Below are 23,469 nucleotides of genomic sequence, written 5' to 3'. Positions count from 1 at the left end.
ACGCAGATATAAGTCATGATCCAGAACCACCAAATTCCTGCCTTTATCGGATGGTTTGATGATAATTAAATCATCTTTCTCCAGGGACCTCAATGCCTGCATTTCAACAAGGGAGAGATTAAAAGTCCTAGGATCAACTTTGCCCATTCGATCAAGGTCAGTAATGACCATCTGGAGAAAGATGTCTACATATTCGTAATTAGACGGTGGTGGCATCCTTTTACTCTTAGGTTTTAATGTAGTAAAAGGACCTTTACGTGTGCTCTCCTCACCCAGTTCGATAAGGATCTGTAAGTCCACAAAATCCCCCTCATCCAGTCCTAGGCTTTCACAGGTATGTCTATTACAGTTCTTGAAGAATTTATGCCATTTGAGTCTCCTGCATCCCCCAACATAGGCTGATATGCGACGTTTCCACCAGATGGAATTCCACTCTCCATATGTTGGACCGACTATATAAACAAAGAAAGTCAATAAACGATTTCTTAATGATGCAAGCGGATAGGAGTACTCCACTGTGTAACTTTGATGTCAGTCAGTGGCAGCTCATGCGTGACACCATCCGATTTCTCAGGCCCTTTGAGGAGGCCATGTTATTTGTCAGTCGTCAGGACTATGGAATAAACAACATAATTCCACTGCTTCATGTCCTGGAACAGATGTTGGTAGCAATGGCTGGTCAGGGGACAGGAGACATGGCGCCTCAATCTCATGGCCACATGAGCCCTGTGAAGGCTGAACTGAAAGAGGAGGAGGGGGAGGAGGACATTGAAGCACAGGCAATGTGTAGCCAAATGGGTGGTTTTTCTACTCAGCTGACAGGATAGGAGGAGCAGGAGCAGCCAAAGGAAGACAAGACAGAGGACCCAGACACACTGTAGCAGTATGCAGTGGAGATGAAGGCAGGGATTCCCTCTGAGTCACTTGCACAAATGGCATGATGCATGCTCACTTGCTTGTGTAGTGACAGCCTAATTATACTTACACACCCTTTCACTTTTTCTTTCATCTCTATTTTCTTTTATGCACTTGCACTTGCACTTTAACAATTGGTGGTATCAGAGCACATTTGGACGCTGAATAGGTATTTGAGGTATGGGTTTACAGGTGACCAATTGGATTTTATGCATTAACTCAATGTTCCCTTTGTCGGGATACCTCTATGTTGCACATTAGATGATGGCAGATATTATGGCATGTCACAGATATGTCATTAATATTTGATTTCCAATAATTATATATGCACTGAGGTTTCTCATTATTATGATATAACTAACACTAAAGTACTGTATTGCATCTGTTACACTATGTGGGATATGCAGTATCTGTTCTGCATAATTAATATAATATGTACAATTTTACACAATCAGGTATACACTAAATTATATATGCACTGGTTATGTGGTATATTTATATTTTTATTTATATTTATCTATAGCAATTGTAGAGATATATGCTCCATATGTATGGGTCATGCAGAATACCCAACTATTTATGTACAGCAGAGAGCGATGATAACAAGCTATGTGGTTGTGGACCTCGGTTTTCTGTGGGCGGGATGTGATAGTAACACTGAGGACTTAAGACGCCGCTGGTCCGATCATATGACCCGCCTCATGACTCGGTTGCTAGGAAATGAGGATGCCATGGGAGCATGACGTGAGTACAGAGGGTGATGTCACTCTCTGGCGCCGCTGCCTTGTGGGACCGAGTCATGATGTGGATCGCATGTTGGTATGCGATCATCCGAGTGCTGTCCATGACCCAACACATGGTTACGGGGAGTGATGTGGAGGTATAGTAGAAGGGGAGGAGCAGTAGTGGCTGATGCTCAGGATTGAATGGTGCGGCGCTACGGTCCGGAGAGGTAGGTGGGCGGTGCCAATATTTTGAGAGCAGGTGACTGATGACGCGACTGAACACGACTGACTATTGGTTGGGCATGCCCCCCCCGATGCAAGGAGCAGCTGATCGGCTCAATTATGGAAAGCTGGGTAGATGTGTTTGGATTGGTTGAACCTAGATGTCAGGGGTATATAGGAGGTTAGTATGGAGGAGTTCAGCATGCCCCAAGAGGAAGCAATTTGCGAAACGATCGTCGGGCGGCTGCTTCAGACCAGGGTCAGTAGGTATAAATTGCACTTGCACTTTAAATTGTGAGTTTTTCCCCCGTTCCTTTTGCAGTCCCTGCTTAGTGTGGGCTGCACCCAGGCTTACACTCCCTTAAATGTTTGGAGTGTTTGTGTATGCATGTCCTGGGTGCTACTACTACTATATGTGCCCCACTAAGCTGATACTGCTTTATCTGTGTATGGGGGGATACTAGTCCCTTATTGGTTTGGAGCTTACTCTGTTTTTATACAAATTATTTGTAACACCGTAGTGTTCCCATTATGTTCTGTTTTTGTATATGTTTTAATTCATATACCATTTAATGTTTTTGGATATCCAATAAAGGAAATAATTAATTAAAATTGCTCTCTGTATATCCACACTATGTCACCTAGCCACTCTATGGCCGTCTGATGCTTCTGCCACCTCCAAACTATGTCACCTTGCCACTCTGTGGTCTCCTTATGCTGCCACCATATCCACACTATGTCACCATGCCACTCTGTGGTCTCCGGATGCTGCCGCCATATCCACACTATGTCACCTTGCCAATCTGTCGCCCCCTGATGCTGTTGCCACCTCTAAACTATATCACCTTGCCACTCTATGCTCTCCTCATGCTGCTGCTGCCATCTCCAGACTATGTCACCTTGCCACTCTGTGGTTTCCTCATGCTGCTGCCATCTCCACACTATGTCACCTTGCTACTCTGTTGCCTCCTGATGCTGCCATCACCTCCAAACTATGTCACCTTCTCACTATGTGGTCTCCGGATGCTGCCGCCATATCCACACTATGTCACCTTGCCACTCTGTCACCTCCTGATGCTGCCGCCACCTTCAAACTATGTCCCCTTGCCACTCTGTGGTCTCTGGATGCTGCTGCCATATCCACACTATGTCACCTTGCCACTCTGTGGTCTCCATATACTGCTGCCATATCCACACTATGTCACCTTGCCACTCTGTGGTCTCCTCATTCTGCTGCCATCTTTACACTATGTCACCTTGCCACTCTGCCGCCTCCTGATGCTGCCGCCACCTTCAAACTATGTCCCCTTGCCACTCTGTGGTCTCTGGATGCTGCCGTCATATCCACACTATATCACCTTGCCCCTCTGTTGCCTCCTGATGCTGTTGCCACCTCTAAACTATGTGACCTTGCCACTGTGTGGTTTCCTCATGCTGCTGCCATCTATTCTCCACACTATGTCTCCTTGCCAATCTGTCACCTCCTGATGCTGTCACCACCTCCAAACTATGTCACCTTGCCACTCCATGCTGCCGCCACCTCGAAACTATGTCACCTTGCCTCTCAGTGGCCTCATCATACTGATGCCTTCTACAGACTCTGTCATTGTGCCACTTTTTAAATAGTTTTTTTCCTGGTAATATTGATGGATGACTGCAAAACTCCTTTTGCTGTATGGACCGAATGACGTCTTGTGAGATCGTGTGACGTATGAAAGTGTGAGAAGAATATACACTGAACAAAAATATAAACGCAACACTTTTGGTTTTGCTCCCATTTTGTATGAGCTGAACTCAAAGATCTGAAACATTTTCTATATACAGAAAAGTCCCATTACTCTATTGTTCACAAATCTGTCTAAATCTGTGTTAGTGAGCACTTCTCTTTTGCCGAGATAATCCATCCCACCTCACAGGTGTGACATCAAGGTGCTGAGGCGAGGAAAAAAGCTGGAATTGCTGGAACCACTTATCCGACGCTGTCAGGAACGATGTCACAGGCAGAGCATGTACTATCATACAGATTTATTGAAGTCTACGTGTTTCGAGGGCATATAGCCCTCTTCATCAGGACAATATTCTACTGAGTACACATACAAACATGAGGTTCTATTTAAAACACAGTTTGGGCACGCTACCGCCAATAAAAGGGGGCGTGGTTACAGGCGGGCCCATGCTGTGTGGCACGGGGACAGTTGCAGGAGAATTCCCTGTGCTGCTTATCGCAGATAGTGGCCGTATGCGCTACAAGATCATCAGCTGGCAGTCAGTGCAGGGCACACCTCCCTGACTTCAGCTCACGATGCGCTCTATCTCCGGAGAGTCATCAAGCCAGAGCTCCGGGAGGGGAGAGTCCTCTGCTTTCCACTGCAGGGTAAAAAGTTTCTCAGTTCTCGGCTGTCTTTAGGTTGGTAGCGTGGCCGGAGAGTGTTGCGCACGTCAGTCTATACAGGTCCTTCTAAAAAAATTAGCATATTGTGATAAAGTTCATTATTTTCTGTAATTTACTGATAAACATTAGACTTTCATATATTTTAGATTCATTACACACCAACTGCAGTAGTTCAAGCCTTTTATTGTTTTAATATTGATGATTTTGGCATACAGCTCATGAAAACCCAAATTTCCAATCTAAAAAAATTAGCATATTTCATCCGGCCAATAAAAGAAAAGTGTTTTTAATACAAAAAAAGTCAACCTTCAAATAATTATGTTCAGTTATGCACTCAATACTTGGTCGGGAATCCTTTTGCAGAAATGACTGTTTCAATGCGGCGTGGCATACAGGCAATCAGCCTGTGGCACTGCTGAGGTGTTATGGAGGCCCAGGATGCTTCGATAGCGGCCTTAAGCTCATCCAGAGTGTTAGGTCTTGCGTCTCTCAACTTTCTCTTCCCAATATCCCACAGATTCTCTATGGGGTTCAGGTCAGGAGAGTTGGCAGGCCAATTGAGCACAGTAATACCATTTACCAGTTGTTTTGGCACTGTGAGCAGGTGCCAGGTCGTGCTGAAAAATGAAATCTTCATCTCCATAAAGCTTTTCAGCAGATGGAAGCATGAAGTGCTCCAAAATCTCCTCATAGCTAGCTGCATTGACCCTGCCCTTGATAAAATACAGTGGACCAACACCAACAGCTGACATGGCACCCCAGACCATCACTGACTGTGGGTACTTGACACTGGACTTCAGGCATTTTGGCATTTCCCTCTCCCCAGTCTTCCTCCAGACTCTGGCACCTTGATTTCCGAATGACATGCAACAGTCCAGTGCTGCTTCTCTGTAGCCCAGGTCAGGCGCTTCTGCCGGTGTTTCTGGTTCAAAAGTGGCTTGACCTGGGGAATGCGGCACCTGTAGCCCATTTCCTGCACACGCCTGTACACGGTGGCTCTGGATGTTTCTACTCCAGACTCAGTCCACTGCTTCCGCAGGTCCCCCAAGGTCTGGAATCGGTCCTTCTCCACAATCTTCCTCAGGGTCCGGTCACCTCTTCTCGTTGTGCAGCGTTTTCTGCCACACTTTTTCCTTCCCACAGACTTCCCACTAAGGTGCCTTGATACAGCACTCTGGGAACAGCCTATTCGTTCAGAAATTTCTTTCTGTGTCTTACCCTTTTGATTGAGGGTGTCAATGATGGCCTTCTGGACAGCAGTCAGGTCGGCAGTCTTACCCATGATTGCGGTTTTGAGTAATGAACCGGGCTGGGAGTTTTTAAAAGCCTCAGGAATCTTTTACAGGTGTTTAGAGTTAATTAGTTGATTCAGATGATTAGGTTAATAGCTCGTTTAGAGAACCTTTTCAAGATATGCTAATTTTTTTAGATAGGAATTTTGGGTTTTCATAAGCTGTATGCCAAAATCATCAATATTAAAACAATAAAAAGCTTGAACTACTTCAGTTGGTGTGTAATGAATCCAAAATATATGAAAGTCTAATGTTTATCAGTACATTACAGAAAATAATGAACTTTATCACAATATGCTAATTTTTTTAGAAGGACCTGTATATAAAAAATAAAATACTATAAAAGACACAAGAGTATCTCATCCACGCTCTAGCTGGTGGGGATGATGCCAGGTTATAATTTACTTAAAAAGCCAAGTGTGTAGAGCGCAATGTATGAGAGGCTATAAGGTTATATTCTGAATAAGAAGGACATATGCACAGGGAAAGTATATAAAAATAAGCTGGGGGGCCTTGTGTCAATAGAAAAATAAAGATCAATATAAATACATTAATGAATAAAATATAAATATAAATTAAAGAAACGGTTTGAGGCTGATAGCAAACGTATTGCCTCAATGGAGTTGCATTTGACGACACTGGCAGAGTACTATAAATTACATAGGATTTCGAGGGGTATGCACTCCCAATTAAAGCCAAACCTGTTTCCCGTGGACTTTGTGTTCTCACAGAGATATACACAAAGGCGTATACTGCATGACAATCCGAAATCAGCAACAGGCTATACTCGCACTAGAGCCGGTTTTTCTACAGCCTCAGGGACAACTGAAGCAACACAATGATATGCTTTTTTTAGAAGCAGTCACCAAACCAAAAGGACCAGATGAGGTGGACAAAGGCAACACAGGTGGGGAAAAAACACAAGTACAGGAACAGAGGTTCCCATTGAAAAGCAGGACAGTGAGAAGGAAAAACCAAACATGGTAAATATTTCTTCCTGCACACTTACTAAACCACAGATCGATTTGTTAACCAAGGGCTTGTCATACTGTCCAGCAATGGACATGGATTGGTTTAGATTAGAAGTAGATCTACATCGTTTTTATCGTAATATTAAACTTAAGATATGGTTTGCAGATACAGACAGTCGTAACTACAATAGACAGACAGATGTAATAACCAGTGAACTCAGTCTTGCTGTGGTTGGTCTCCGCACCAAGAGTGACTTCACACCTGTATTGAATTGTCCAGCCGTGGATACGTTTATCAATGCGATCAACCTTGACATTGAGGCATTGAAGGGTGCCGTCACTGACAAAGGTATCTCACATCCCAATATGACTGCAGCTGACTTGCAGGCTGTGGAAGAGTTGTGTAACAGCAGCTCCCTCACTATCAAACCAGCCGATAAGGGTGGAGCCGTTGTTGTCATGGATACTGAATGGTACATGGCGGAAATTTCCAGACAATTACATGGCACGACGGTATACAAGCGGTTGCATCATGGCCCTAAAATTGATGTATTAAAAGTGATCACAAATACACTAACTAGAGCCAAGATTGTGGGTATCATAGATGACTCTTTATATGACTTTCTATTAATAACACATCCCAAGACCCCTCTCATATAAGTGTCTAGATAATCCCCTGGTAGGCCTATAGTATCAGGCAGGGACTCGCTTTTCTCCAACATTGCCATTTTCCGGGACAAACTTCTTTGTTGTTTTGCTGCACATTCATATATATGCAATACTGGTGATTTTTTGGGATAAAATTGCTAACATAGCAGTGACTCCTACAACTGTTTTGGCATCCTTTGATGTGACTAGTCTCTATACCTCTATCAATCACGATAAGGGTGTTGAGGCTATTCAGAGATGCCTAGTTCACACTCACTACACTGTGGAATGTAGAGAATTCATCATTGAATTATTGAATATAGTGCTGAGATACAATTACTTTGCATTTCAATATGGCTACTACCTTCAATTGCGAGGAACCGCAATGGGTTCAAACATGGCGCCCATGTAAGCCAACGTCTTCATGTTGTACCTGGAGGCAGACCATGTCAATGTGTCCCACCACTTCAGCCATGTGCTGGGGTGGTGGAGATACATAGATGATGTGTTTGTCATCTTGGACGGCAGAGAGGACAAGTTGTTGGACTTCCATTGCTTCCTCAACACCGTCACGTGGGACTAGAGATTACAGGGCATGGCTCACAAATTTATACACAGAGGGTACCCTAGACAGTTGGTCCAGACACATCTGGACAGGTTGGGACTAGATATTCCAGTTGTAAAAAAACAAAAAGGCAGGACCTCGTATACCCTTTATTTCCACATTCACGGGACGCAGTCATCTAATAGCCGCGGTGATTAAAAAACATTGGCCCATTTTGTGCAGCAATTTACATTCTGTCAAAGAATTCCAGGCTCCTCCTTTTATGTCGTATAGGAGGTCATCCAGTTTGCGGGATAAGCTTGTCAAAACAGATGTTATCCAAGGGACTAAGACAATCCTATATAGGCACAAAAAGAAAGGTTGCTTTCCATGCCTGAATTGTGTGAATTGCAGTTACATGCTTAAAGGGGATAAATTTACACACCCGACTCGACAGACAATACATGACATTTGTCACTATTTAACATGTGACAGCTCCTTTGTAATTTATTTACTTCAGTGTCCACGTGACCTTTATGTAGGTGAGACTACTCTTGATTTAAAGATACGTTTAAACCAACACAGGTACACTATCCAACAAAAAAATAAAGAATTTCCTGTATCAAAACATTTCACAGAAGCTAGACATAGGGAGAAAGACCTGAAATTTAGGATCATTGATCATACCCCCCCCCACCCCCCCCTTCCTGACCAGCGGTGGTAACAGGAAGGAAATATTAAAACGTAGGGAATTGGTATGGCTATATCGTCTACGCACTCTGAAACCCAATAGGCTCAATAATGAATTTAGATGGGGGTTATATGACAGATAGGGATTGTTCTTATTCTGCTCTGGGTTGATGCTCTTTTGAACTGTCTGGTTATATGATTATACAATAGTGTCTATCATCGCTTTTTACAAACATGTAACATGTTTATTCTTCATCTTTCATTTTAGATTGATGTACTTTGCCAAATTTGCCCACCGTACCAGAGGAGGTTCTTGGCGTCGGTATGCTCTGGCTACATTATTCTTCATTGTTGTCAACTGAACAGACATCAGTGGATACATCTGTTTTGTATTTGGCTTTTTGCATATTGTATTTTCTTGGGAACCATAGGATCCTTGGTGACTTGCTCAGATGTGGGGGGTGTTTGGATGGTTGCCTGCAGGGTTGGGACACTAACGTGCCGCGTTGCCTTTTGACACGTCAGCATGTGATTAATGATCCCGATGGTTGGTCCTGTGCTACACCTGTGATACCACGGAATCCGGTCCCTTTCAAGTCGTTTGAACCTGTACTGCTTTATTAACCATGTAAAAATAGGTGGGATGCATGTGTTGCTTCAGGTGGTGATGTGCCGCTCCACATTGACGTGGAGGGGCGGCGCCTGACCATGAAGCGTCACGGGGCCCCTTCATTGGAAGCCCCTGGGCACTATTGGGGCATTGCATGTAAGTCCTGCCTCTTTATATACACCATTTTGCCTTCTGATTACTTATAGATGTCCCCACTGATGTCTTGCTTTTTGTTATTGTAGTTCCTTGTTAATGTAGTGTTTTCTCCATTTGGGCCACATCAACTATGTGGTTTCCACGGCGACTGACACACCCCTGCTTAGCATTGGTCGGGCCCTGGTCATGTGACTCGCCCTCTCCCTCTGACGTAGGTGGTGTTCACTCGTTAGCACGTCCTCAAGCGGAGCTGGGGAGGGACACTGCTGCGTCCATGGCAGTGGAGCGATTCATCTGACTTCACGCCTGCGCAGTTGCTGCAGGGAAACGCTGTCTTCATGCAGATTCCATGCTGACACGCTGAGCCACCAATAGTATGCTGGTTTTGTTATTCTCTTATGTCTAATGTAGGTCAGCTGTGTGAAAGTAGCTGGGCCTATCTTGTTTTTAACCCCTCACTTGCTGTATGCACTGGCATTTTATATTATCCATGTATATATAGATCGATATCATGTATTCCAAAAAAAAATAATGTACGATTGTAATCATGTAAGCACCGTAATTATTCTATGTAATCATGCACACACTACATTGATTGTTATATTTGACTTTGTAAACTTATGTTGTAATCAATAGGACTTTGAATGGTTAACTGTTCACTCTTATCACATGACTTGATTCAGGTATATATACCCATGTGTGACACTATTGTAATGCTTGACAAAGGCCCTATTGTGTGGACTGAAACGTTGCCAAGGAATAAACGGGTCATCACCTTTCACCACAGTTGGACCATGTTATGGCACAGGTTGCAAACTACCACTCTTTTGTCGTCTGCACTTTCCCGAAAAAAGCACCATACTGCAGAACACCTACCCCTTGGCAAGGTAGATTTACGCATGGGGGATGCTCAGTGTAACGTTTGCGGGCCTGTTTGGTGTGGGACGACTTCTCACTTTTGCCACCTCACTGCCTCTTTCAGCCTGTTGCGGTCCTGCGGATCCCTCTCCCTCTGTACTACTGTCCTCGCTCGGCTTTTCACCTTCCCATGTTGGGTCAGTGACCTCATCATCAACCACCTCCTCTTCCAATTCAATCCTAACTCTGCTCATCCTCCTGCCTTGACCTAACCACACCCTCAGTGATTGGTAACTGTGTCTCATCATCATACACCTCATGAACTAATTATTTCCATTCAACACCGTCATCTTCTTGAGATTTTAAAGGCTCAAGAGGTTGGGAATCAGGGCACAATATCTCAAGTCCCTCTTCAAGCGTGCTGGGCGCGAGGGCCAAATGTAATAGTGGTGCTGGAAAGAGCTCCTTGGAATATCCGAGTGTGGGATCACTCATTTGGAAAACCTCTCAATGGTGGGAGGAAGGATGATCAGAGAGAGGATTTGGTCGACCAGACTCTTGGCTACAGAAACTGGACTTGGTGGAAGAGAGTGTGGTGCTTAACCGACTGGAAACATTATCTTCAGCAATCCAACGACCAACTGTTCGCACTGGTCCAACTTGGACAGTGTTGTCCTGCACTGCCCAGCTAAGTTGGACATGAAATTGGGTACAGTGGATGTCTTTTTTTTCTGGTGCACTGGCAGCAGGCACAGTTTCATTGCGCCCAGGGTCACAGTCTCTGCACGCACCATCAGCATCACACCCACATCCCCGTCCCTTAGTGCTCACCTTCATTTTAATTGTTTTGTCACTAGATGTGGTGCAGATTGTTTTACAGTCCGCTAAATAAACAGTTTTCTGATGTAGGACAGTATGTCACAGAAATACACAGAATATGGACACTAGATAAGGCCCAGATTTTGGGAATTTGCCCTAAAGACACAGTTTTCTGATGCAGGACAGTATATGTCACAGAAACACACAGAATATGGACACTAGATTAGGCACAGATTTTTGGAATTTGCCCTAAAGAAACAATTTTTGGATGCAGGACAGTATATGTCACAGAAACACACAGAATATGGACAGTAGATTAGGCCCAGATTTTTGGAATTTGCCCTAAAGAAACAGGTTTTGGATGCAGGACAGTATATGTCACAGAAACACACAGAATATGGACATTAGATTAGACCCAGGTGTTTTGAATTTGCAAAACAAACTCAGTTTTTGGATGCAGGACAGTATATGTCACAGAAACACACAGAATATGAACTCTAGATTAGGCCCAGATTATTGGAATTTGCCCTAAAGAAACAGTTTTTGGATGCAGGACAGTATATGTCACAGACACACACAGAATATGGACACTAGATTAGGCCCATATTTTTGGAATCTGCAGTACAGACACTGTTTTCTGATGTAGTTTATATTTATATTTTTCACTATATCTGGGCCTGACAACTGCACAATGTATTGAAGCGCAGATCACGCAATTCACGGATTGCACCGTTGACAGCAAAAATGTGGATAGATTATGGGGAAAAAAATACTGTTTTCTGTATTATAATTTTTCCCTATATCTGGCCCTGACAACCACACAATGTATTGAAGTGCAGATCACACAATTTGCGGATTACACCGTTGACAGCAAAAATGTGTATAGATTATGGGAGAAAATGTTTTTCTGTATTTAAGTTTGTTTCCCCTATATCTAGGCCTGACAACCACACAATGTATTGAAGCGCAGATAACACAATTCATTGATTGCACTGTTTACAGCAAAAAATTGGATAGATTATGGGTACAGATGAGCGGACAGCTGGATGTTCGGGTTCGACGGGACCCAAATTTGGTCCCAAACCCAAACCCCATTGAAGTCAATGGGGACCTGAACTTTTGAGCACTAAAATGGCTGTAAAAATGTAATGGAAAAAGCTAGAGGGCTCCAAATGCAATCAACATGTGGTTAAGAGCACGGCAAGTGCTCTGCAAACAAAACTGGATAGGGAAATGACTTTAAATAACATTAAAAAAAAACATAACAAAATAAAAAATATATAATTGCGATCTAGGAGGACGAGGTCCATATGGAGTAGGAGTGTAAGAAACAGTCATGTAATGTGTCTAAGTTTCATTATCCTGGTAAACTGTGTTAAAATTTAATGTATAATGCTATTCCAGTAATACAGATAAATGTAAATGCCTGCAGTATTCGTTTGGTCAGTAGATGGCAGCATAGGACCAATTTGCATTGAAGTTTACCATAGAGAAAGTGTATTAATGTGATAGTGGCTCTTTAAAACAGCATAAGTGTTGAAGTGACACGCCCCTTATGATGTCAGCCTGCCTCAGTGTGAGCAGGAAGAATGAGGAAGAGAGACTGGAACTATAACGGCTGCCATCTTGGCAAGAAAGAAAGCAAGTTCTGTGCTGTGTAAGACGTGTGTGGAGATACTAAAGGACGTTCCTGTGCAGCCAAGCTGTGTGAACTTCAGTCTAGAGACGGACGGAGTATAAAGAGACCGTGCATTTAGTGAAGCCAAGTTAAAAAGGACTGTGTGCAGCAACTAACCTGTGGAGCCGACATTGGGCTGAGTGGATTGCCCCAAACAGTAAAGAGACTCACAGTGCTGTCGAGGTACCGGACAGTCACTGTAAAATTCTGGATTATATCCATCTGGTTTTCCGGCCTGCTGAGGAGGACTTCTTTGTTGCGGATCCTGCGCTGGTTAAAGGAAAAGGACGACATCGGGCCCCACCGTGCACTTCCACAAACTGTAAGAGGTCCACTTGGACCACTGGGATAAGGGGGGTGCGCAGCCGCTTGAAAGTTAGGGTCAGTTAGGGATAGTTCCTGGGACTGCTATTTCTTAGTGTCTGCACTGCGAATACGGACACAGCAAAGGTGGAAATTGTTGCAGTCTCTGACTTGAATCGTTTATACTGTTTTGAATATTTTGCTTGTCTTTATCTCTGTGATTTCACTGTTAACCTGCTTTTATTAATTTATAGTAAATGCAATCTTCTTAATCTTGACTTCTGCGTACGCACTCTTTTCTGGTTGCGGAGTCAAACCACCTGCCTTGCTCTCGGTTCACAAATTGGCGTAGTCGGCAGGATCCGCCTACCAGAATGGACGGCGACGCACCCGTTAGGAGGGATGGTGCTGGAGGAAGAATGCCAGCAGGGGCTGTAATGAGTCAGTTAGCAAAGTTTGATGGCAATAATATGTCTATGAGTGTGTGGGCAGAGCAGATACGAATGGTACAGGGCATGTACCAGACCGCACCAGAAGTACTAGTAGAGCTAGCCATATTGACGTTACAAGGAGATGCTAAGACTACAGTGATATTGCGGTCATTTGAACAAAGACAGACATTTGAGCAAGTTGTCCAGATTCGAGAAACTATTTATGGAGAAACCGCATTGCTGGGGTCCCTGCAGGCACGGTTCTTCCAGAGGGTACAAAAGGAGAATGAAAGTCTCCCTCAGTATGCAAATGCCCTACAAGAACTGCTCCGAGATATTCAAGGGAAGGAAAGAGGGGGCTCACCAGCCTTCTGTAACCCTGATCGGACACTCCGTGACCAGTTTGTCCTGGGGATCCGTGATGGCAGTTTGACTGTTGCTATGCAGGACTTTATACGACGGGAGACTGATGCTAAATTTCATGACGTACAGGTGGAGGCCATCTCACGTGCCAATAGTATGGTTCAGAAGCCTCAGACCGCAGTTGGAGTTACATTGTCGCAGGGGGCTAGCTCTGGCCCAGAAACAGTGGAAAAAGGGACAGTTAAAGAGATACTTACAGTAATGCAGAAATTGCAAGAGCAAATGGAACACCTACAAACCAATTGTAATGAGAATTCTATGAGAATTGCAGGCCTCCAGAAAAATAGAGATGAAGGGGTGGGCCGTTCATACCAAGAAGGTCAGAATCACCCACAACCCTGCTGGAGGGATGAGGATAGGACCTACCGAAGGGGTCCCAATAATGTAGTACAACTCTCAGGAGAGAATGATGGGGCTTACCGAAGGGGCCCAAACCGATGGCCAGAGCGACGGCAAATACGCTGCTGGGATTGTGGACGCGTGGGCCACATTGCTGCTAGATGTCCAGAGCAGCGACAAGCTTATGAGAGACCGCCGTTAAACTGAAATCCCCTGCTGCAGTAGGGCGGGCAGTAGGGGAAACTGAGGAGACTATGAGAGGAGAATGCCCTGAAGAGGATCTGATCGCTGCAAGTCCCATCATACAGATGGAATTGGAAGGTATTCCGGTTACCGGGATGATTGACACGGGTTCCCAAGTAACGACCCTGAGTAGAGACTGTTACGAACGGTATTTTCAGCGACATGTGAAATATGATCCCCGTACATTCATACGAGTGGTCGCAGCTAATCAGTTACCAGTACCGGTGGTGGGAGTGGCCTGGATCAATGTCAGATTATGTGGCCAAGATCTAGGCAAGAAAGGCATTGTGGTAGTACAGGAGTCACATGAAGTAAAGGTCCCTGTTATCTTGGGGATGAATGTGTTAAAAGAATTGGATCAGATTCTCTTTGAAAAGAAAGGTCACGGTTATTGGAGAGAAACCACTAGCCATCGGCCTACTCAAACGGCCTTCCAGCGGCTGGTCCGAACATGTGGCTTACAGAAAAGTTCAGATGCACAGTGTCCTCTTGCTCGAATTTCGGTCCCTCTGCATACAAAAGTTACGTTGCCACCCAGACGGGAGATGATAGTGTCCATGCCTGTAAGCACCTGTAGGAAACTAGAGGGCATAGCTGTGTTGATAGAACCACTGCCGACAGCTGGAAGAAGTGTTGATCCGCTAGTAGCCCGTTCCTTGGCAGTAGTCAGCAATGGGAGAGTACCCCTCCGATGTGTGAACACTCAGGATCAGAGTGTAGACCTAGCCCCAGGAAGGCTGCTGGCTAACCTCTATGTGACTCCGGAGGAAGTGAGGAAAGCGACCCCGATGCAGTTGAGGCCGGCTGAACGAGGTGAATGGGCCATAACCGTGTCTAAGGGGGAAGGTGAGAACCCCACCCCTAAATGGAATGGCGGTGCAATTCGAGAACAGATGAAGATAGAGACTTCTTTGTGTTCTCTGGAACAGATCCGGAAGGTAGATTAACTGTTATGGGAAAACCGCACAACCTTTGCACGTCATGCTGAAGATTTTGGATGTACGACAGGGATCTACCATGAGATTCCCACAGGAGACACCCCTCCAATCAGAAAGCGCTACCGACAAATTCATCCACAGATGTATCAGGAGGTGAAAGAACTGTTGACCCAGATGCTGCAGAGTGGGATCATTCAAGAAAGCCAAAGTCCCTGGGCAGCTCCAGTGGTACTAGTAAGAAAGAAAGATGGGTCCATTCGGTTTTGCGTAGACTATCGAAAGTTGAATACCTGCACCGTACGAGATTCCTACCCCTTACCTCGGATTGAGGAGTCCCTTTCGGCACTAGGAAGAGCCCGGTACTTCTCCTCACTAGACCTGGCTAGTGGGTATTGGCAGGTGCCAATGGCCGAGAAAGATAAGGAAAAGACAGCCTTTATCTTGCCCATGGGACTATACAAATTTAACCGGATGCCCTTTGGATTGACAAATGCACCTGGAACGTTTCAACGATTGATGGAGAAATGTCTTGGTGACTTCAACTTTGAATTCACTCTCATCTACTTGGATGACATTATAGTGTACTCTGCAACGTTTGAGGACCATCTCCGCCAGTTGGGACAAGTATTTCAATGATTGCGGGAACATGGGCTCAAACTGAAACCCAGTAAATGTCGGGTGTTTCAATCTGAAATTGATTACTTGGGTCATTGTGTATCAGGAGAAGGGGTGAGGCCATCAAGGGACAAGATAGCGGCTGTTCAAGACTGGCCGACACCGACTACCCTGCGAGAAGTGAGGGCGTTCCTGGGAGTAGCCGGCTACTATCGACGGTTTATTAAGGACTTTGCTAGAGTAGCAGCGCCACTTAATGCTCTCCTACGAGGCACTGCCGGGGGTCCGAAGAACCGGTCTGTGAAATGGGGCCCTGAACAGGAACACGCCTTCCAGGCATTGAAGGATGCTCTTACAACGGCCCCAATCTTAGCGTATGCTGATTACCACTTGCCCTTCCAGCTATATACCGATGAAAGCCTGTATGGTCTCGGAGCGGTGCTATCTCAGTTCCAGGATGGCCAAGAGCGTGTCATAGCGTATGCCAGCCGATCCTTGCGAGATTCTGAGAGAAACCCTGACAATTATAGTTCATTCAAGTTAGAACTGTTGGCACTGGTATGGGCCATGACTGAGAAATTCTCTGAGTATTTGACCGGAGCTGAAGTCTTAGTACTGACTGACAACAACCCATTGGCTCACCTGGAAAATGCCAAGCTCGGGGCTATGGAGCAGAGGTGGATAGCCCGAATGTCTAAGTTCAATTACCGCATTAAGTATCGGTCCAAGACGGAGAACCAAAATGCCGATGGACTTTCTAGGGTAACTACCCAGGCCCCCAGCGGAGACGTGGATCATGAGTTGGAGCATGTGGAGATGCCTGACTTCAGCAGATTTTCACAAGCCTTGGTCACTGCTATGCAGTGTGCAGTGGAAGGGACCGAAACGGCTCCTTTCTTTGGCCCCTCACTACAGGAATGGGTGCAAATACAGCAGGCCCATGAGGGGCTGGCGAAAATGATCAAGTGTGTTGAGAAAGGCAAGAAGCCCTGTAAAGAGGAAAGAGAACAACTGACCCGTGAAATGCTATTAGTCCTGAGTCAGTGGGAAAAGTTAGAGATGAAAAATGGAGTGCTATGCCGAAAGGTATATCTGCCTTCTGAAATCGACATTTGTTACCAAATCGTAGTGCCTAGTGAACTGGCTCAATCATTGGCTCTTGAGGCTCATAATAAGAATGGACATTTTGGTCATGAGAAGACCTTTCGTTGGCTACAGCGACTGATTTACTGTCCAGCTCTCCGTCAAATGGTCGAAGAAGTATGTCATAGATGTCGAACTTGTGAGATCCATAAGGCAATAGAACAAAGAGCTCCCCTGCAAACCATAGTGACCCAGGAACCTTTGGAGATCGTCATGATAGACTACCTAATGGTGGGCCCATCCAACAGTGGGTACCAGTACTGCCTCGTAATGGTGGACCACTTCACCAAATTTGCGGTGGTGACCGCCACCAAGGACCAGACCGCTGAGTCAGCAGCTCGAGCCCTATGCCAAGATTTCATCCGAGTGTACGGGTGTCCACAACGCATCCACTCTGACCAAGGGGCTTGCTTTGAGGGACATGTAATGAAAGAAGTTCAACGTATCTACGGGATAAAGAAGTCGCACACGACTCCATACCATCCCCAAGGAAACGGAGCCTGCGAACGAGTTAATAGAACTCTGCTACAGATGGTGTGGACTTTGGAGGAGGACAAGAAGTTACAGTGGCCTCAGTTCTTGTCTGAGATGGTGTGGGCCTATAACAATCAGGTCCATTCTACAACGGGGTATTCTCCTTATACCCTCCTCTTTGGACGGTCTGGGCGAAGTGTCGGAGAGTTACAGTTAAATGATGTGGATGGGTTCCCTCCAAGAGATCCAGCCTCCTGGGTGCGAGCACACCGGCAGAGACTTGAGACAGTTCATCGATTGGTGCGACAGCGTCTGCAAGAAAATTCTCATCCTGATAAGACCCCGGTGCAAAGGGCACCATTGCAGCCAGGTGACCTGGTGCTGGTACGTGTCAAGAAGCCTCAAGGAAAATTGGAAAGCAGGTGGGAGGCTGTGCCATATCGTGTAGTTGCCCGCAAGTATGCAAATGGGCCTGTGTACGAAGTTCAGAAGGAAGGAACTGATTGTGTCCGAGTACTTCACAGAAATATGTTGCGCCTGTGTCAATCTAAAGAAGCAAATTGTGATGGAACTGATAATGTCAACGAGCTCCCACAGTCCGAGACTGGTGGTGTGGAATGGGCTTACGAAAGGACTGTGTGCAGCAACTAACCTGTGGAGCCGACATTGGGCTGAGTGGATTGCCCCAAACAGTAAAGAGACTCACAGTGCTGTCGAGGTACCGGACAGTCACTGTAAAATTCTGGATTATATCCATCTGGTTTTCCGGCCTGCTGAGGAGGACTTCTTTGTTGCGGATCCTGCGCTGGTTAAAGGAAAAGGACGACATCGGGCCCCACCGTGCACTTCCACAAACTGTAAGAGGTCCACTTGGACCACTGGGATAAGGGGGTGCGCACCCGCTGGAAAGTTAGGGTCAGTTAGGGATAGTTCCTGGGACTGCTATTTCTTAGTGTCTGCACTGCGAATACGGACACAGCAAAGGTGGAAATTGTTGCAGTCTCTGACTTGAATTGTTTATACTGTTTTGAATATTTTGCTTGTCTTTATCTCTGTGATTTCACTGTTAACCTGCTTTTATTAATTTATAGTAAATGCAATCTTCTTAATCTTGACTTCTGCGTACGCACTCTTTTCTGGTTGCGGAGTCAAACCACCTGCCTTGCTCTCGGTTCACAGGAGGTAGAGGAGGTGGTGGATGTGGCGGTGTAGGTGGAAGCGGCGGTGGAGGAGGTAGCCTACACAGTTTTTTGGTTTTACATTTATTTTTTATTTTTTAAATTAGGGTACACCCCAAAACATTAGGAAATATAACCTGTGATCACCCCCTCCAGTCGTGCTAAACACCCGTTCAGACAATACACTGGCTGCAGGGTAGAGCAACACCTCCAAGGCATAAAGGGCAAGCTCAAGCCATGTGCCCAATTCGGAGACCCAGAAGTTGTGAAGTTGAAGGAGGCAGACCCATAATTCAATACATACATACTGCTCCACCATGTTGCACGTCCCCGTAATGTCCATAATCCAATTGGATATCTTCTCTATCAACTTTCGATGTTCTTTTATGCGCCTACCATGGTGATCACTGGTGGCGGTGATTCAAAGTTCCAGGCCGGAGAGGGAGCCTGAGAAAGGGATACCACATGCAAGGGAGGTCAATGGATGAAATTAAATGTAATCGAGCGGAAATGTGGGACAAAGTATTGAAGTATAAGCTTCCAAGTTAAGGAGGGGGCGCGCGGCAATTACCCACTCCCGACTCTGGGAGGTAGTGACAATAAATAACAATACAAAACTCTTAAGATGCCCTACTATTGGAATGATTAATAAAAAATTATAGAGAATGTCACTGCGGTATTTTGGATTTGGAACTGTTAGCCAGGAGAGGCCCTGCTGCCGCTTTGGTGACTCTTGATAACTTCTGCCTGATCGCACGTCCCTGTGACGTCCACCACCTATTTGGATATCTTCTCTATCAACATTCGATGTTCTTTTCTGAGCCTACCATGTTGTTCACGGTTATCGGCGAATCAGGGTCTAACGCCGGAGAAGGAGCGTGAGAAAGAGAGACCACATCCAAGGGAGTTTAATTAAATATGATAGAGTGGAAATATGGGACAAAGTATGAAGCGCAAATGTGGGACAACAAAGTTTAAGTATTGAATGAAAGGAGGTGGCGCACATGAATTAAAGAAGAATTTCTCAAATTTTATTCCCTATCACCTATGCAGAGCAGGGGTTTCTATCCGGCAAAATTTTGATGTTCTTTTCTGAGCCTACCATGTTGATCATGGTTATCGACGAATCAGGGTTCCACGCCGGAGAGGGAGCGTGAGAAAGAGAGACCACATCCAAGGGAGATAAATCTATAGCATTTTTGGGGGATTGAGCGGAAATATGGGAAAAAATATTGAGGGGCAAATGTGGGACAAATTATTGAAGCACAAATGTGGGACAAATTATTAAAGTGCAAATGTGGGACAAATTATTGAAGAGCAAATTTGGGACAATTTGTTAAAGTTTAAGCATTGAATGAAAGGAGGTGGCGCACATCAATTAAAGAAGAAGATTTTCAGACATTTTATTTCCTGTCACCTATGCAGAGCAGGGGTTTCTATCCGGCAAAATTTGTAAAATTTCACCTAACAATGTAAAAGATGATTTTTTTAAATTTATGTTCCTGTCACCTATGCAGAGGTGCCCCATGACGTCCACCATCCATTTGGATATCTTCTCTATCAACTTTCGATGTTCTTTTCTGAGCCTACCATGTTGATCACGGTTATTGGCAAATCAGGGTTCAACGCCTGAGAGGGAGCGTGAGAAAGAGAGACCATATCCAAGGGAGATAAATGGATTACATTTTTTGGGGGATATGAGAAAAGTTATTGAGGCGCAAATGTGGGACAAATTATTGAAGCGCAAATGTGGGACAAATTATTAAAGTGCAAATGTGGGACAAATTATTGAAGAGCAAATGTGGGACAACTTGTTAGTTTAAGCATTGAATGAAAGGAGGTGGCACGCATCAATTAAAGAAGAATTTCTTAAATTTTATTCCCTATCACCTAAGCAGAGCAGGTGTTTATTCACATCCAAAATTGTAGAATGGCAACCCAAGAATGTAACATAAAAATTTGTGAAATGTATTAACCTGTCTACTTGGTAAAGCAGGGGTCTATGACAGAAAAAAAATGTTTAATGTCACCCGAAAATGTAAAAGAAAAATTAGTGAAATTTATTAAGCTGTCAACTAGGTAGAGGAGGGGTATATAACACCCAAATATTGGTGAATTTCACTTGAAAATTTAACAGACAAATTAATGTTTTTTTTTACCTGTCTACTAGGTATAGCAGTGGTACATCACACCCAAAAATTTGTGAATCTCACCCGAAAATGTAACAAAGTAGTGAAATGACATAAAATCCGTACAAATAAAAAAATATATATTTGATTAATGAGGTGAAGGTCCATATGGAGTAGGAGTTTGAGGAGGCGGTGGACGTAGCATTGTAGGTGGAAGCAGCGTTGAAGGAGGATGAGGTAGCCAACACTGGTTTTTGTTTTAATTTTTTATTAGGGTACACTCCAAAAGAGTTTGAAATATCCAAAATACAAGAATAAGCAATTGTGCTGTAGTATACCAATGGCTGGTTAATACCTGTATACATGTCTATTCTGCACAAGGTACGGACAAGTCCTGCGGGATCCATGCCTGGTTCATTTTAATGAATGAGAGCTTGTCCACATTGGCTGTGTACAGGCGGCTGCGCTTATCTGTGATGACGTCCCCTGCCGTGCTAAACACACGTTCAGATAATATACTGGCTGCAGGGCAGGCCAGCACCTCCAAGGCTCAAAGGGCAAGCTCAGGCTATGTGCCCAATTTGAAGACCCAGAAGTTGAAGGGGGCAGACCCGTCATTCAGTACTTGTAGGCGTGTGCACAGATACTGCTCCACCATGTTGGTGAAATGCTTCCTCCTGCTAAGATGTTCCATATCAGCTGGTGGTGCTGGTTGTTGTGGCGTGCTGACAAAGCTTTTCCTTTCCACATTTCGGCCATGCTAACCCTGCTTTCTGAGGTGCTGGCGGTGCCCCAGCTGATTTGGCTACCTCTTCCTCTGCCTTTGCCTTGTGCTTTCACCGTGCCCCCGCTGTCAGGTGAAAATGCCACCAGCAGCGCATCTATCATCGTGCACTTGTACTCGCGCATCTTACAATCACACTCCAGTGACAGAATTAAGGACAATACATTGTCCTTGTAAAGGGGATCCAGCAGCGTGGCCATAGAAACATAGAATGTGTCGGCAGATAAGAACCATTTGGCCCATCTAGTCTGCCCAATATATCTGAATCCTATGAATAGTCCCTGGCCCTATCTTATATGAAGGATAGCCTTATGCCTATCCCATGCATGCTTAAACTCCTTCACTGTATTTGCCGCTACCACTTCTGCAGGAAGTAATACTTCCTTATATTACTTTTAAACCTTTGCCCCTCTAATTTAAAACTGTGTCCTCTTGTGGTAGTTTTTCTTCTTTTAAATATGCTCTCCTCCTTTACCGAGTTGATTCCCTTTATGTATTTAAAAGTTTCTATTATATCCCCTCGGTCTCTTCTTTCTTCCAAGCTATACATATTAAGGTCTTTTAACCTTTCCTGGTAAGTTTTATCCTGCAATCCATGGACCAGTTTAGTAGCTCTTCTCTGAACTCTCTCTAGAGTATCTATATCCTTCTGGAGATATGGCCTCCAGTACTGCGCACAATACTCCAAGTGAGGTCTCACCAGTGATCTGTACAGCGGCATAAGCACTTCACTCTTTCTACTGCTTATACCTCTCCCTATACATCCAAGCATTCTGCTGGCATTTCGTGCTGCTTTATTACATTGTCTTCCCACCTTTAAGTCTTCTGAAATAATTACCACCCAGTAATCAGCACAATTTAGAATGTGGGCAACTCGGAGGGGGCAGAGTTAGCACTTGCAGTGGATGGCTGTGTAAAGCTGCTGCTCTGTGTATGAATTCACCCATGATGCTTGGTTTTACTGCCTGTTAAACCTAAAATGGTAAAGATCGGTGACTCTAAGGCTGGTGACTCCTCCGGTCACCCCAAATCGGCTACAAACGGTGGAGAAATTGAGAAATTCATCAAGAAGGCAGCCTCCGCTTATGTGGCTCGAGAGACAAAGATGGCGCCGACCTTGCCAAAAGTCACTAACCGAAAGCAGGAACTGTCGGATCAAGAGCTCGGAGGTGAGGACAAACCAGGCAATCTCCCCATATCTCGAACATACCTAAGAGAGGCTCTGACATATTCCTTAGCCTTTGCACTAGAGCCGCTGAGCTCCGACCTAGTGGCAATTAAACAAGATGTCCACCATATTGGGAGAAGGGTCGAGTCCCTGGAGGAATCACAATCCACCCTGATACAGCATCAAACCGCAGTTTTCCAACGAATGTACACCATTAACTGAAATTTAAACTCACTATACAGTACAGTGCCCTGGAAGACCAGGAGAAACGCGGGTGACACAATAACTTACGCTTCAGAGGCATCCCTGAAACAGTGGCGGCAGGGGACATTTCAAACACAGTAGTTCAAATCTGCCTCTTCTTACTAGGGCCAGACTCGGTCCATGAACTGATCCTGGAGAGAGCTCATCGAGCTTTAAAACCCAAACCAGCTAATAACGCTCCGCCCAGAGATGTTATATGCAAGCTTCTAAGCTTTCCAGTAAAATAAGCAATACTTGCCAAGGCAAGGGATGTAGGATCCATAGTTTTCGGATGGTCATGATATCCTGGTTTTCCAGGACCCAGCCCAATCCACCTTAAGAAAAAGGAGAGCACTGGAGACTTTGACAGACTGGCTCAGAACACATAATATCCCATATAGATGGTCTTTCCCATTTGGCCTATCTTTCATGTATGAGGACCAAAGATTGTCTCTAACCTCATATCTGGACTTGGACCCAATATATGATCATCTGAAGATAAAACCTTTGGACATCTAGAATTGGGACCCCACACAGG

Source organism: Bufo gargarizans, chromosome 5 (genome assembly GCF_014858855.1).
Source record: "Bufo gargarizans isolate SCDJY-AF-19 chromosome 5, ASM1485885v1, whole genome shotgun sequence".
Classification (NCBI taxonomy): Eukaryota; Metazoa; Chordata; class Amphibia; order Anura; family Bufonidae; genus Bufo; species Bufo gargarizans.
The sequence above is the reverse complement of the archived record's forward strand: the minus strand, read 5'-3'. Positions refer to the sequence as shown.